Consider the following 18,149-nt stretch of genomic DNA (forward strand, 5'->3'; position numbering starts at 1 on the left):
GGTGTACAAATCCAGACGTGCTTAGCCACTTCCTAGACACAGGGCACGGTGGCCAGGTGCAAATTCCAGTGTGAACACTACCGATTGCCGCAGTCTTGGACACATCCCTTCCCCTCCCTGAGCCTATTTTCTCCTTCCTTATTCCTCGCTGTGATACTCATTCCTCCCCAGAAAAGAAGGAACGGAGCTAACTGGTACATCGGCAAGCAGACGTACCAGCCCTTCCTCTTTCTTTTCCCTTTGCTTCTGGCTGCCTGCGGACGCCAGGCCTCTGCTCTTCTCCCTGCCCTCCGGCGGACGAGGTCTGCCCTCGGGTTCAGGGGAGGGGCCGTTGGAAAACACGGGCCACGGATACCGGCGCGCAGCTCACCTGTGCCAGCACGGCCGTGCGCTTCCCTACCTTAGCCTGCCTGGGCTGCGATAACAGCGCGACAGAGAGCCGGTGCCTTATGAACAGCAGAAAGTTCCTTCTCACAGTTCTGGAAGCTGAGAGTCCCACCCCCGGTGTCGTCACAGCTCGGGCCTCGAGAGCCGCTTCCCGGTGCGCAGACAGCCGGCCCTTCGCGGCGTCCTCGCTGGGGGAGGGGCGCCCTCTGCGGCCTCTTTCGCAAGGGCACCCATCCCACTCGCGAGAGTTCCACTCTCATGCCCTCATCACGCCCCCAAAGACCCCGCATCCTAGTACCATCCCGCTGGGGATTCGGGCCGTTACCTGAATTCTGGGGAGACGCATTCGGTCTCGTTCAGCATGCCATGCTTCTTCCTTCTTCTCAGCTGGCTCAGCGTTTGGGCAGGGAACATGCACTGCGAACAGCATCTAGTATGTGGAGCCAGAAATCTGAGAACCCAACCGACATGATGCGGCGAGTCTTTTCAGCCGAGGCCAGGGCGCAGGAATCGAGGTGTGGCCTTCAGCGAGCGCGGCCCTGACCCTGGCCACGGGGAGGCTGTCCTGAGCCGGTGGGTGCTTCTGACACCCGCACACTCGTTTAGCTCGTAGCCGTCGGCACCAAGGCCTGGGGCGGCAGGCCCGAGGCGCAGCCACGCGGGGTTCCTCGTGTTGGTGGCTCGGGCCGTGTTGGCCCGCGGAGAGCTGCCGTGTCGGTAGGGCTGCACGCACCCGGGCTTTGGGAAACGGGGTAAAAGCCTGGCAAAGAAGGCAGCGTGAGGCGGGCTGCTGGCCTCCGCAGCCCGGTCTTCAAGTACAAGCAGTTGTAGCGGAGAGAAGGATCCAGCTTTGGGACGAAGAGGATCCCTTCACGTACAGGCCTTTTACACAATGTTGGGCAGCAGAAAAAAAGGGTCGCTGCGTGCAAACGTGAAGCCGCCCCCGGAATTATTCAGGCTCAGCCTCGCCGGAGACGTGAGCTCCGCGGCCCACGTTCGGCTCTGCTCTCGGGCAGGAGCAGACGAACCGAGAGCCTGGAAGGTGTGCTCTTCCCGCCCAGGCTGGAGGGGCTGCAGGGGGACCTCGAGGGGGCGGGATGAGCTCCGAGGCAGCGGCGGCCTGGGCCGCGTCAGCGGCTACCTGCGCTCAGAGGCGCCTGCACGTATGAGACGAACTAACAGACGATGACCGCGGCAAGCTGAGGTGCGAACACCCAGCCGCGGTTCTGAGAAGACGACGGTGGGCGGTCCGGCTCCTGCACGACAGGTGGCCCGGCGTCCAGGCCGCACGGCCGGAAGTCGGCCCTCGCGCCTCCCACGCCGCCAACCACCCGCAGGCGCTGCGGAGCGACCGTCCGCCTGAGCGGGCTGGAGGAGGAGACCCCGTCCCACAGGAGGCGGGTCTCAGGGGCTCCCGCGGGGCCTGAGGCCGACGGCGGCGCCCGACCGAGCCCACTCGGGTCACCGCGCCCCGCGGACCGAGGGCCTCCCGGAGGGCGTGCTGGCTCGTAGGCAGTGCCCGAGAGAGGACCAGGGCACTTTGGTCACCGCACATTGCTCGACTTGGGTCAAGGTAAGGCCTCCGATGCCACTCTGTCTGAAGAAGAAACTGGGACGCCGTCAAGGCTCCTGCGGAACCCGGTGCTGGGCGAACGCTGTGTCCCTATTAACCTCCTGCTGGGCAAGTCCTCCCCAGAGAGCTCGCTTCTCTGTTTACTGTCAGGGCTCGCTTATTTGTTAGAGAGAGACAGAGAGAGAGAGCGCGCGAGCACGAGCAGGGGGGCGCAGGGGGAGCGGCACGAGCGGACTCCGCCCTCATGTTGGGTAAGCGGCTGCGATTCCCGCCGGGGAGCCCCTGGCAGAGGTCAGCGAGCGCGGCTGCAGGACAGCGTTTGCTGTCCGACGAAACAGGAGGGTCGCAGCCTGCAGAGCCCCTGCCCTGACCTCTTCTGGCCTTGAACACCGCGGCCCGTCTTGGGGCGTGGGCCGATGAGGCCGCGAGGCAAGGCAAAGACAATGCACCAGGGCTTGTGGCCTTGGCCTTGTCACGTCATTGAGCCGCCCCGAGCGGCTGCTTCCGCTTTATCGTGCGAACTCCTAACTGTTAAGTCACACTTTCTGTTGCCCAAACATATTCCTAACTGATAACACTCCTAAAGAGCGGGTCTTTTGGTTTTGGGTTTAGCTGCCTTTCTCCATGTCTGTGTGTGTGCGCACGTGTGTATGCACGTGTGTGTGTGTGTGAGAGAGAGAGAGAATGTCGTGGGAAGACTTAGAGCTCTGTCTTATTCTTTCTTCACAGAAACGACACGACATTTATGAGATGCCTTCCATATAAGAGTTTTCCCAAGGATCAAAATGATCTCTAGAAATCATCAACTCCATCTTTCTGTCTATGTTGCCTACGTTCCTAAGGAAATATCCTCTTCAAACAGTTTTCCATCATCTCAAAACCATATATATGACCAGAGGATTTTTCTCACTATGTAAGCAGCATCTTACTTAATTATATTTCTCCTTTGTCCTCAGTGAATAAAGCGAACAGACATCCCACCTCCCTTAAGTGAAAACTGATCTCTCCTCAGTGAGAATTAAACATTTTCAATAATTGGAAAGACCTAGGCCACTGCAGAACAGTAGTTAGCTAATTATCTAGACCAGAAGTATAAAACCCATACGTCTATAAAGGGTTAGGGAGATAAAGTAAAAGAATAAGTGTGCTTGGCATCAAATAATAATAAGTAGGTGGAGACTATGACCCAACTGAAAATCAGACAGCCAGTTAGTATCATCTGGAAATAAAAGTCCAGCATTGCCCAATACTTCCCTTTTTTTCAAAAGGATACACACCTAGATTTAGGTGAAAATCTCCTGATTTTCAAATGTTGATAATGAGAAACTAAAAAATGACCCCTGTTGAGAAGCAGACCACAGTGCTCCCAGATCATATTGCTGAAAACAAGACGCATAAAATAAGTTACTCCACGATCACATGCAGAACAAGACATAGATACGACCACTCCGTGACACAAGGACCACTCGGTGACGCAAGACCACTCCGTGACACAAGAGTGACTAGTCATCCTCCTTTGCTGACGAACATCACCTGTCTCAGTGGGTCCTGCTTCTTCAGCAATTATACCTCTAGACTCATGTTAGTGCTCCTGCCTCCTAGGTAGGAATTATTAAGATCCTCAGGGTCTCAGTCGACCTAGCTTCTTGGTAGTCCAAAGTCCAAAGCTGGTCTCTGCTTCCCAGTCCCCCCCAAGAATTTTCCAGACTCTGAAAGAAGACCCTCTCAACAACCCTTTCCCCAGACACTCCTGAGGTTTCCCCAGAGCAAATCACACTTGCTGTAACTAGATAGATAGATGATAGATAGATAGATCAAACTGAATACAGTGAAAGGAAGCCAAAAATGAAGAATAGATCTATAAAATGTAAATATAAAAATGAAAATTAAAAAAAGACTTCAAAAAAGAGTTGCTAAAATAAGAAACTAGATGACGACATGGCAAAAGGATGGCAGTCTATAACCAGGAAGCAGGCTCTCACCAGACACCGACTCTACCTATACCTTGATCTTGGACTGCCCAGCCTCCAGAATTGGGAAGGGAGAAATGAAGAATTGGCGGAATTGGGAGAAATAAATTTCTGTCATTTATAAGCCACCTTATCTATGATATTTTTGTTATACCAGCCTGAACCGACTGCAACCATGTTAATATTTCCCCCCTCCCCCAATTAATATAAAGATTCAGTGCAATCCTAATCAATATTCCAGCAGGCTTTTTTGTAGAAATTGAGCTGATTCTAAAATTCATATGGAGATGCAAAAGACCTATTTATTTCTCTACAATAAGTAAAGTTACAACTACCAAGATAGATCTCAAAATAATTATGCTGAATGAAAGAAGGCAAAAAAGAATGCATACTGCATGATTGCATTTATAGAAGGTTCTAGAAAATGCAAAGTAATCTATGTAACAGAAAGCAGATCAGTTGTTGCCTGGAAAGTAGGGAGGAGTGAAGGACCAGGGACAGCGGCATAAGCAAACTTTTAAATCATTTAGTCTGAGTGCAGGGTAAAGCTGCCTCACCGAGGGCTAGAAGAACTGCATTGCAAGTCAGCGTGCCACATCACGGCATGACACAGGATTTACATCACAGAAGCCCGGGGAGTTCTTCAGGTGCACAGAACAGAGCCAGCACTCCGGCACGGAGCCACAGCCACATGCAAACACCAGCCCAAACGCACAGTGTTTTTTATCTGAATAGACGGCTCAGGATGTAAACATCGGAAAGTAATGAGTCAGGCTCCCAAACATATGCTTCATTCCGAAGCCAAGCAAATTGCCACAGTAAGAGCATGGCTTCGGGGCACAGTACCTGGGCACCTGGGTGAGAGGCCCGCCTGAGGCAGTCGACAGGAACAAGCTGAGTGTTTTCTCGCTCTTCTCACCCTTGGGGGCTACCCAGTTACAGCTTTGTGGGGCCTGGAAGTCTGGTTGCTGTGACCCCGGCTCCCTCTAGAAATAGGCTGCACTCTCTCGGTTTAAATTGTCACAACTTTGCCGCTACCACTCCTTCTGAGCAGAAGGTGGCGGATGGCATGAAAGGGATCCATTACACGGACGTACCGGACAGTCCACGGCCTCCCACGACCCGGGCATCCTGGCAGTGGGACTAGTGGTACATGGGGAAGGACCCTGGGCCATCAGCCATGCTGCTCACTGGTGGCCTAGAACCCAGTGTCCTGGGGAGCTGGACCTGAGGGGCAGTGGTCCCCAAATCTCTGGGCCCACCCACAGCTTTTTCAGAAGAGATCGAGGCAGGTTGTTTTGTTCCAAACCAGGTGAAAGCATGAAAAAAGGAGAGGAATAGGCACATCTGGACACTGCTGATCAACTTCGTTTGGGATGTCTGCTCAGCCTACCGTGAGGCATGCAGGGGCTGTCAGCCGGCGCACACCGACTTGCCTGTTCGTGGTCCTCTAGTACCTACAGCAGGGACTGATCTCCCCAAAGCTGGCCCGGCGAGTGACTGGATCACATCTTGGCTTTCTGTCTCTTCCGGAGCTCATAAACCTAAGACAGGTCATGGTGTGTGAGTGCGTGTGTGTGGTTTCCCCCATGGCCTCTGATGTAGCCATGGCTGCTTTGCCATTTGATTAACTACATACCCTGAAATCGGATATATTGAAAAGAGGAAAAGACTCCTAATCATCTTTCACCTTTGAAGTGATTTTTATGTATTACAACTCTAGATTCCAGAGGGGCTAGAATGAGTAATGGGGAAATTTTCATGAAAAATGTAATTATCTTAGAGTTTTTATGGATAGATAGAGGATAAGTGGCCATATAGATAGATGAATAGACATATATGGTAAAAATGACAGATATTATAGAGAGATAGAATATAGATAGTATTATACATTAGACAGTAATATTAACCAAAAGTATGTTTTTATATACATACATACATGCACAAATGAACACAATCACAGGAAATAGAAAAGGTATTTAAGAAATACAATATCATCTAAAAGTTGTCCCTTTGGTAAGAGGGAAATGGAAAAGTACAGCTCTTTTTTCTTGTCCTTGCTGTGCCCTTGAGGAAATGACAATGAATTCCTCCCCCCACCGCTTCCCTGTGGTATAATGAACTGCCTTCAGTTTCTGTGACATAGATTTTTATCTTTGTGAGATCCTCCAACCCAATAATGTTATCTTTCACTTCACAGAGCTAATAGGAGTTATTACTGCAGCCCAACACAACTCCACCTCTCTCTGTGTAATACTTGTATCCCTAAAGAGTAGCATGTCAGTTGTGAATATTTAATGAATTGGATCATATTTTTGAATGTATAAGAGGATCTTGCCTCTTCAGGTAATCAATTATGAGTCTTTTGGTAAAATGTATAATCAATAATTGACTTATTATTGTTTAAATCTATGTATGTTTAAATTATTATTGTTTAAATCAATTTATAAATCTTTCCAATGTAAAAGGTACTCTTGCAAATCTGAATCCCAATAATGATTTTACAAGATCAGAATGAACAGAGGAAGTCACCGAGAGTGTAAGGTGACTCTGGGCTCTAATGTGGCTAGCAAGGATTTCTAACATCTTGTTTGACCTATTCCTTAATACCAGGGCAGGTAGGAGAGTTATTCAGTGCCCCAAACAGAATCAATGGCCATGCAGAATTAAAGTTTTAGAGAATGCTTTTAACAATAGGTCCTATAATAAAATTCCCACTGGAGTGACAGCCGCTAGCTTTTGAACTCCTTGAGCTCAGAGGGTATGCCTGCCCATGTTCATACTTCATTTTTCAGCCTGGTGCTTTGAATTTAAAGGGTGCTCGGTATATGTATTTTTAACTTATTTTAATACACATAAATATGATTCATGTTTTCAGTAAGTGGGAAAGGACTATCAGAGCAACACATGTGGTTCTTTGAGAGTAGAAACTTCTCTCATTCCACATCCTAAATTCACACTTGGTGAGAAAGAGCCTGTACAAAACAAAGAGGAGAAGGTTTTTACATTTATTTGAGATAATCTGAATATTTGGAATTTGAATATCTTGTCTGACTTCAAGTGAATCTAGAAAGGGCAAAGGAAAGGAATACAGTACGTAGAAGAGAATCAACCAACAGGCAGTAAGTGAGTTTCATGTAATCACTGGCATATACTCAAAAAATATTTTTAAAAATCTGAATTGGGCCCAGAGTGGTTTTTCTTCTGTCATTTACACTGAAATTTAAACTTTTATGTGTAACTGAAGATGGGATATTTTAGGGCGAATTCAATTTCCTAAACTGAAATCATTCTGCAAAATGGAGAAAAGTATGTTGCACATCAAAGAAGATAAACTTGGGAATAAGGCTGAGGTTACAGCCTGAGATGCCTAACTCAGAGGCGTACTCTCCTCTAATTGCTGCTCTGCCCTGTGTCTCCTACATCCCATCCCTACACTGACTCTAGACTTCCAACATAGCCAGCTCTTCCCAGTGGCCCGTTCTGAGAATAATGAACTTTTGCCAAGGTTTTGATCTTGTTAGGCCAGATCTAACCTTATCTGCACGACATATCATGAATGCACAATGAAAAAATTAGATATTTAAACTATCTTAGTCTATTCTCAACATGGCACTCTGTTAAACTCGATGATCCTTTTGTTTGAACACCCTCAATGGCTCCCTACTGCAGAAAAGGAAATGGGAAAGCCTTTCTGGTGGCCTTCATGTGCCTATCTCTGTGTTCCCACCCTTCCCTCCCTCCACACTGTCTGCTCTGCTCTAGTCCTACCAGCATCCTTAAACAGTCTTCCACCAGCCAGCTGCTCTCTTGGAATCTTTGTCATCTTCTCAATGACCACTCCATTTTAAAATGTAACCACCCTGAACCACACCCTGTGCGGATCCCCATTATCTTGCTCTATTTCTTTTCTCCAGTTTATTTACACTTTTGAATATACTTTACAATTTATTTATTCATTATTGTGTTTATTGCTTATTTTCTATTCTTTACCCATTAGAATGTGAGTGATACAAGAGGAGGGATTTTTGTCAATTTAAAAAATTGATGTATTCCCAAATGCTTAGAACAGTGTCTAACCTTTAGTTAGAAGTTATTTGATAAATATTTATAGATAAATGAAGGGGGGAATATGTATAGCATTCATTTATTAAGTAGTGTCATAAAAATAATACAAAACTCAAATTTAATTATATATAATTCTCTAGCCTTTGGGTCATATGTCTATAAACAGACGTTCCACTGAGATGGAGAGGAAAGAGGCTTGGGAATCACCTAGAACTATGTTCAAATTACAGTTCTGCCCCTTTCTACTTTTTCCATAGGGAAAAGTTTTGTTTTTGTTTTTGTTCTTGTTTTTGTTTTGTTTGTTTTGCCAGGCATGGAGCTGAACATGCGGCTTGAACTAATGACCCTAAAATCAAGACCTGAGCTGAGATCAAGAGTTGGACACTTACCTGAATGAGCCACCCAGGTGCCCCTCCATAGGGAAGAGTTAAGTAAATTTCTGTGGGCTTTAGTTATCCCCATTGTGAAATGGCAGTGATGTAGATATTCAATGAGCAAGAAGCACAGCTCCTGGTGCAATGGGCACATGATAAATATGAGTGTCTTCATTTCTTCTTCCTTTAATCCCTCAGCAGTTCCCACATGGTATGAGGCAAAGAGGAAAGTCAAAGGCACCTGCGGAGATCCATAGTGGGTCCCCAAACCTCTCTACACAGGAAATTGTGCAGAGATTGGGGAAAAGGTGAAGAAGCAGGTATCAAGCCTCTTCTAGCCCTTTTTCACTTGAAGGCCTGGCCAGTGGGGATGGAGGATGAGGACAGAGAGGAGCACACCTTACCCATGACTGTGGTGGAAGAAGTTACAGACCAAACGTGAACAAGATGGTGGTGGAAAAGCCTGGCCACTCAGAGCCATAGAAACCTGACCAAACATCATCGAAGCAAAAACAGCCTGAACCCAGAGTCAGAGACCAAAGCCTAAGTCAAAGGATTAAAGAGGAAAAGGGGTCAAGAATAAGAAGGCTGAAAGCGGCTAGAAGAAAATGGACTCAGTGAAAGTCTTTACAAGTGGTCATATCCTGCAGCTGCTTTGAGAGGGCCAAATGGATAAGATGATTCTGGAAGGTGAGTGGCCCAAGGTTGTTAAGAAGTCCTGCACGTAATACACAGTATCTCCCACAGCCATGCCAGGCCCTTCTCTGACAGTCTGGGGACTTTTGTCTTCACTGATACTGTACTGACATTTCTAAAGAAGACTTTCAGCCTGGAGAAATTAGAAAAAAGGCAGGATAGGGAAATATTAATTTTCTTCCTCAAATCCGAGACTATTACTTGATACTCTGAAGTCAGAAAGAAAATTAAAATGAAAATATGTTTGAAAAAAATACAATAAATTGTAATCAATGCTCATGGACATAATGAACAATCAAGAGCAAGTCAGTGAAGGAGTGTTTATTGAGTAATGCCCCCAACATGTACAGCCATGCCCCACGGCTCGCATGCAAAAGCACTTCCAGCTTTGGCCTCTCATGTTGACTCCCACGTTAGGAGTGATTTTGGTTGAGAAATCCTCTCAATAAAATCAGTGGGATGTGTGGAGTGTTACTGGTTTTTGTAATCTTGAATATGATATCTTTTATACTTAGTAAATAGCTAACCTGTTAAATTCTATAAAATTCATTAACAAAATAATGAACTCTCTACTACTAGTGGTAGTAAAACCAGGTGCCAGCCAGAGAGCTGAAAAGTAAGCTCACAAAGCACCAACATCCTTTCCTGAGGCTACGGTGTCTAGAGTCCGCCTCTCACTCAGCAGGGTCAGAAACTTGACTTTATAGAACCATCTGGTAATGACTGATTTCAACTAAAGAAATTCACAAAACAGGCAAATTGAGATTTTCAGATTCATGAAGAATCATTTTTTGACATTAGCCACATACATTTAATAGCGAACAATCTAGAATACCCTTATGTATCCCTTTTGGATTTAGGAAGAATCTTCATGATTATCGCAGTAAACGATCCCCAAACAATGTTCTGTGAAACATTGGTTCCTCAGGACGTTCATAATTTTCTTGAGGGAAAAATTCAGGGTCAAATAAGTTTAGGAAATTCTAGGATAGATAATGTTACACATGCTTCTTTTTTACAGGACTTCCTGGTCTTTCATGTCTAAAATTCTATATGAATCACAAAGAGAATCTCAAATAGTATGAAGTTCCCATATACCCTCTTAACGTCCCCCTGCCTTGGTTTCTATTATTAGCATCATGCATTGGTGGTGTACATTTGTTAAAATTGATGAACCCATATTGACACATTATTTTTAGCTGAAGTTTATAGTTTGCCTTACATTTCACTCTTTGGGTTGTACATACTGAGTTTTGACAAATGTACGATGACCTGAATCCACCATCGCAGTATCATACAGAAAAGTTTCACTGTCTTAAAAATCTCCAGTGTTCTACTAATTCATCCCTCCTCCCTCTCCCCAAACCCTTGGCAACTACTGATCTTTTTACTCCATAGATTTACCTCCATAGTTTTGCCTTTTCCAGAATATCACACAGTTGGAATCATACAGGATGTTCTTTTCCAGATTGACTTCTTTTCCTTAGTAATATGTGTTTAAGGTTCATTTAGGTCTCTCATGGTTTCATAGCTCATGCCCTTTCATCTCTGAATAACGGTCCATTGTATGGATGCACCATGCTTTGTTCATCCATTCATCTACTGAAGGACATCTTGGTGGCTTCCAAGTTTTGGCAACGTTGAATAAGGCTGCTATAAACATTACGTGCAGGTTTTCGTGGACATAAGTTTTTAATGCATTTGCATAAATACCTAGGGGAGCAATTGTTGGTTCATATTTTTGTAAGAAGCTGTCAAACGGTTTTCCAAAGTGGCTGCTCCATTTTGCATTCCCACCAGCAATGAACGGGCTGTTGCTTCACACGCTCATCAGCGTCTGGTACTGCCAGTGTTTTGGATTTTAGCCATTCTACCAGGTGTGTAGTGGTATATTTCTGTTGTTTGAATTTGTAATTTCCTAATGACATGTGATGTGCAATAAGCATAAAGATAAAATAAGCATCATTTCATATGCTCACTTGCCATCTCTATATCTTATTTGGTGAGATGTCCAGATACCTGGCTTATTTTTTAATTGGTTTGCTTTTTCTCTTACTGTTGAGTTGTGAGCGTTATTTGTGTATTTTGGATACTCATCCTTTATCACATGTGCTCTGCAAGTACTTTCTCCCAGTCTGTGGCTTGTTTCATTCTCTGAACAGAGTAGTGTTTTTCAGGGCAGAAGTTTTTCATTTCAATGAAATCCATTATAATTTTTTTTAGTGGACTGTGCTTTCACTGTTTTATCTAAAAAGTCATTGCCAAACCCAAGTTCACTTCGATTTTCTCCTATGTCATCTTCCAGGAGTTTTAACATTTTGTGTTTTAAATTGAAGTCTATGATCCATTTTGAGTTAATTTTTGTGAAAGGTGCAAGGTCTGTGTCTAGATTCTTCTTTTCCCTTTTTTTTTTTTGCATGCAGATGTCTAGTTCTCTAACAGACTGAGCACTGTTCTGTTCTAGGACTTTCATTTTGAAGGAGACAATCGGGAAAATGCTGACTTAATCTGTTTCAATTGCACAAGTGAAGAAATTGAAACTCAGAGAAGTGAATTATTTTTTTCAAGGTCACACAACTCACACTAGCTCAATTAAGACTAAACACTGGGGTGCCGGGGCTCAGTCAGTTGGGTGCCTGACTCGTGATTTCAGCTCAGGTCATGATCTCAGGGTCGTGAGACGGAGATCTCCTTTGGGCTCTGTGCTCAGTGTAGAGTCTGCTTGACCCTCTCCCTCTGCCTCTCCCCTTGCTCACACATGCTCTCTCTCTTTCACTCTCTTTCTCTCTCAAATAAACAAATAAATAAATATTACAGAAAAAGACTAAACACTGACTTAAAAAATAGAATTTCAATTTTAATTTCCAGTGACACATATCATTTCACTGACCAATGTAGTTGTATCTGTTGCCTCATTCCTTTCAAGCTGAAAGGTCTCCCCATACAGATTAAATAATCAGAGGGTTGTTTGGTGAAACAGATCAGACATTTCATCTAGGTGGTGTGTAATCTGGATATTTTTTTCTTATTTTACTTTGTAGTCTTCTAGGACATAAATTTTCGTATCTCTCAGAGATGGTGTCTTTTTCCTTAGTCACTATATATATTAATCTATAATTAATTAATTAGCCACTATATTCATATAATTAATATAATATATAAAGAAAAAATATATAGAAAATTAAACATGTAAGAATTGTATATATATATATGATATACATATTCGTTAATTTTCTTTGTCCTTGATCATACATACCATAATACTTAGGTATTGGTATTACTTGAGGCATAGCATTAATAGGTATACAATTTACGTTACATTAGTCACTGTTAATGCTGGGAAATTCAACATTCAGTTTGATGCATTTTTACTGAGCTCTTTGAGTCTTGGATCTCTTCTACAGTCCTAAGAAGGGTGGAGATTTCAGAAACACCTGAGGGTTTTATTTGTTTTGTTTTGTTGATAGAGGATTCGGAGATTCTCCAATATCTCTACTAAGCTTTTGAAAGATTTCAAAATCTTATCTCTTGTATTTAGTTACTATAAGAGACTTAATTTGTTTCATTTATGTTGACTTTTCTGACATTGTACCTAAATTCTAGAAGTTAGGACTCCTTTGGTCTGATGATCCCTAGAGATGGTCAAGAGAAGGGAATCAGCCTTCCTTTGGCTCTAACCATTGCCCCCAAATATATATTTTAATAAGGTCTGTGAATGCAGTATCTCCAATATTCAATTAAGGGTGAGTTTATTTTTATAGGCAGCAGGTAATGCAAAACATTCTAAAACTGTTCTTCCTTTTCTCCATTCCTTTTTAGATGTTCGAATAGGTCACTCGAGAATTATGACTGGCTACTTCAGGTGAGTACATTACCCTTGGATGGAAGGAATTCACCCATGTCATCTCTAGATAAAGTAAATCAGTTTTACAGAGTAAGACCTTGTTGCCACTCAGAGCATAGCATTGAATTACTGTCTCTGCTGGACATCACCTGAGGGGGCTAATTACTTTTTCCAAAACCCAATTCTCTTACAGATTGCAAAGTGTTTTACTTCAGCAGTTAGATGTTTTGAATTGTGGGTGTAAAAACTCCCATGATCTATAAGAAACCTCTATAATATAGAGATAAAACCTGGGAAAGAAGATGATCTACAGAGAGATATAGAACAGAATGTGCCTGTTTACATGATTGACAATAATAAAAGTTCAGTGAAAAGAAATTAAAAACACCCAATTTTAAGACAGTGACATAACTATCCACTTAAACCAATCAAGAACTGGAGGAGTAAAAGAAAGGATGTTGAAAGCGTCAAGACAAAACCCTGCATATAGTTGATGTTCAATCAAAATTTGTTAAACTGAACTGACCTGAGTTACTGTGCAGTTGAATTATCTGATGAGACACTTGAGGACTAAGCCCTGTCTGTTTAAAGAGGTAGATGTATTTTATTTTATTTTATTTTTAAAGATTTTATTTATTTATTCGACAGAGATAGAGACAGCCTGTGAGAGAGGGAACACAAGCAGGGGGAGTGGGAGAGGAAGAAGCAGGCCCCCAGCGGAGGAGCCCGATGTGGGACTCGATCCCAGAACGCCGGGATCACGCCCTGAGCCGAAGGCAGACGCCTAATGACTGAGCCACCCAGGCGCCCCGGTAGATGTATTTTAGACACCAGAAATGTAGAAAACCAAGCTTATATTTTATTAATTTTGTTTTAATATTGACTTTTAAAATATTTTTATTATAAAAAATATTAAAACATACATAAAAGCAGAAGAGATTGTATAATAAACTCCCACATGAATCAACCAGCTTCAAAGATTATAAATACATTGTTCATCTTGTTACATCTATATTCCCCACCCACTACACCTTGCTGCTTATTATTTTTTTACAGCCTTATTGCAGTATAATTTATATAACATAAAATTTAGCCATCTACTGCACAATATAATTATTTTTACTAAATTTATAAGGTTGCACACCACTACACAAATCTAGTTTTAGAACATTTCTATCACCTCCCAAAAGTTCCCATGTGTTCACTTGGCGTCAATCCCACTTCCAACCTCAAATCTAGGTGACCACTGATTCAGCTTTCTGTCTCTGTAGATTTGCCTTTTCTGGACATTTTATATAAATGGAGTCTTATAATATGTAGAATAATGTTTTAGAGTTTCATCTATTTTATAACATGTAACATAGGTTCATTCTTTTCCTTATCACATGGCCCTTCCATTGAAGGGCTATACTACACTTTGTTCATCCATTCACTCTTTAACATACATTGGATTTTTTCCTGGTTTGGGCCTATAATGAGTAGTGGCTGCTATAAAAATTCACGTGCAAGTCTTTTTGTGGGCATATGTCTTTATTTCTCTTCTAGATACCTAGAAGTGAATTATTGGGTCATATAGTGAGATTACATTTAACTTTTTAAGACATAGCCATGCTGTTTTCCAAAGTAGTTGTACCATTTTAAAGCTACTCATAAAATTTCATATACAGTGTTTTTGTTTACATTCAATTTAAATATTTTCTAATTTGTGAATATTCCTTTGAGCAATGGATTATTTAAGTGTGTTTTTTAAATATCCAAATATTGGAGGATTCCCCAAATTTCATTATATTGTTAATTTCCAATTTCCTTATACTTCATATCATTCCAATCCTTTTAAGTCTATTGAAACTTGTTTTTAAGATCTAGCATATGATCTGTTCTGAAGAATGTTCCATGTGCTCCTGAAAAGATTGTGTTTTCTGCTATCATTGGGTGGAACATTCTATAAATATTGATTAGTACAAGTTGGCTGACAGTCTTGTTGAAGTCTTCTTCTCTTGAAGTCAGTGATATGTCTGTTAATCTAGTCTATATTAATATACACATGTCAGCTTTGCTATGATTACTATTTCCATATTAGATTTTTTCCTGTCAACTTACTTATGTCTTTGAATTTAAGTATGTAGATAACATACAGTTGGATCTTGTTTTTATTTTTATATGCAGTCTGACAATATCCACCTTTTTAGTGAAGTGTTTAGTTCATTCACATTTAGTGCATTTTAATGTAAGTCATTTAATGCCTTTTGTCTGGAGTTGTTTAGTCAATTCGCATTCCACATACCATTTAATGTGATATAATAAAGCAGGATTTGTAGCTGCCATTTTACTACTTGCTTTCTGTACAGCTCATGTTTTTGTTGTTCCTCTGTTCCTCTTTTACTGCCTTCTTTTCTGGTTAAATAAATATTTTTGTTATAGCATTTAAATCCTCTTTTAGTTATTTCACTATTATAATATGCATCTTAAATTAGTCACCCATTTCAGATTAATACTAACAATTCTGATAAAATATAAGAAATTTTCTCTAATATAGCTCTATTCCTTCTCTCCTTTGTATTATTATTGTCACATATATTATATCTATGTATATTATAAATGCAACAATACAATTACAATTAGTGCTTTATGCAATCCTGTATCTTTTAAAGAAATGAAGAGAAAAAAAGAAAACATGTATTCACACAGTGTTTTATATTTACGCACATCTTTACTTTTTCCAAGATGACCTCCTTTAGTATTGTTTGTAAGTCTTGTGTACTAGCAACACATTTTCTTGCTCTTTACCTTCAGATCTTTACTCCACCTTTCTTTGTGAAGGATAGTTTTGTGGGTTAGAGAATTCCTGACTGACATTTTTTTTTCTCTTTCAGCACTTTGAATATTTTATTTTATTACCTTCAGGCCTTCTCTTTTTAAATGACAAGCCAAGTAGCTGCTAGTAACAACGCTCCCCTGTGTATGAGGAGCCAGTTTTGTCTTGCTGCATGCAAGGTTTTCTCTTTGTCTTTGGTTTTCAACAGTTTGGTTGTGATTTCCTAGATGTGGCTCTCTCTGTGTTTCTTTTACTTGGAGTCTGCCAAGCTTCTTGGTCTGTCATTCATGTTTTTTTCTATCAAATTTGGGAATTTTTTAGCTGTTATTCCTTCAAATGTTTTTTTGTCTGCCCATTAGTCTCTCTCACTGCTTTCTGAAACTGCCATAACCTTCTGAAGATCTATTCAGATCTTTCATTCTTCTTTCTTTTCTGGGATTTTTCAGATTGGCAATTTCTATTCACCCATCTTCAATTTCACTGATTCTTTCTTCTATTACCTGAAATTGACTGTTCGGCCCCAGTTGGAGAGAGGCATGCCTCAGATTATTCTTACCCAATGATCAGTCATTTTTCATGAATAACTGCTTCTCAAAGTTTATGACTATCAATGTCTAGAGCAATGAAATGAAATTTTTCTTTTTTTTTTTTTTTTGGTTATTGCTTTTTGGAAAGGGATTTGCCAAATTTCTCATTCTACTTTAAGTCCCACCTCTATGTTCCTGGGTTAGTTTCCTAGGTATGCCATAACAAATTAACATAAACATGGTGGCTTAACATCACAGAAATTTATTCTTACATACTTCTAGCAGCTAGAAAATTTAAATCAAGGTGACAGCAGGGCTTCACTCTCTCTAAAGGCTTAAGAAAAATCGTTACTGGCCTCCTCCAGATTCTGGTGGCTGCAAGTGCTCCCTGGCTTATGGCAGCATGACTCCAATCTCTGCCTCTGTCTTCACATGGCCTTCTTGTCTAAGTGTCTCACTCTGTGCCTTTTCCTCTCCTTTAAAGGGCCACAGTCATTAGATTTAGGGAACAACCTAAATCCAGGATGATTTCATCTCAAGCTCCTTAACTAATTATATCTCATAGACTTCATTTCCATGTAAGGTCATATTTTGAGGCTCTGGGTGGTCATGCATTTTGAAGATACATCATTGGACCCATGACAGTTCCCAAGCTGACTTTTAAAGTCAGCATCCAGACCGGGCTAGCTCACTGCATGTATTCAGGTATCCGTGTTAACTTCCTGTCACAAACATACAATAAATGCTTTGTTCTCTTATAATTTCTGTGCCTCGATTTTCTCATATTTTAATGAGTTGGGAGCAAATAAAAGCACCAATCTGATAGAATTTTTGCAAGGACTAAATGAAATATTCTCAATGTTCTGGTAGAAGGTTTTTTTTTTTTTTTTACGTTAAAAAAACTGTCATGTAAATGTCTGTTCCATGGCATTACACTATTGCTTATTGGTAATTTCACATGGGTTAAAACCAAATACAATGCATCAACTAGTTCCCAAAATGTTCAGAGAATATTTTCTTCCAGTATCAATCAATATATATCTGCTATATAGAAAATGAATCATCAACTGTCACTTATACATTAATGGTTACTGATGAGGTGCTTGGCTCCAAGATCAGAGAAGCTACTGGAGACGCTCACTTCCTCCCCAAAGCATCAAAATATAACTTAACACTAACCCAAACTTAAAATACACCAAAGATTCTTCCCATTTTAGCATTTGTTTCTCGTTTCTCATCTCTCACTTTCAGAACAGAGGAAATGTGTAATTGTAAAATTGCTTTGGGATTAAGCATTTTCTTTAAAAAGGCTTCTATCTTTTCTCCTATCTTATCAAGAGCCTGGTCTTTGATTGACAAAATTCATATTCTGATTGAAGTCAGATATCTGATACCCAAAACCAGTCACCTCAGTGACTAAAAGTTGGTGAAATCCATCACTTAGAATACTGTATACCAAAGTCTACTCTCCTCACTTTTTAGAAAGTCAGTTGTGTTGGTCTTATGTAGGGAATCTAGAAATTAAAATACTCTAACAATGTATTGAGGACGCTAAGAACTCTTTTTAGTGAAAGATACTCATTTGCTCTCCTTTACCTTTAGAGAAATGTAGAGCCAATGATCTGTACTCCCTGACCACATAAGTCTATGGAAATTTTGTCAAGTTCTTAAAGAAGAGGCAGGACATTTTCTCCAAATCTCTAGTCTCTGAGGATTTTCACTCCATGTGTCTAGTAGCATTTTAAATAGTTCATTGAGGAATAAGTGACAAATACAATTTATATATTTAAAGCGTACAACGTGATGATTTGATATACATACACATTGTAGAATGTTTAGCAAGGTCGAGATAATTAGCACATACATCACCTCACACAGTTAACTCTTTTTTCTTG

The sequence above is a fragment of the Ursus maritimus genome, unplaced genomic scaffold (genome assembly GCF_017311325.1).
Source record: "Ursus maritimus isolate PB19 unplaced genomic scaffold, ASM1731132v1 scaffold_2, whole genome shotgun sequence".
Taxonomy (NCBI): domain Eukaryota; kingdom Metazoa; phylum Chordata; class Mammalia; order Carnivora; family Ursidae; genus Ursus; species Ursus maritimus.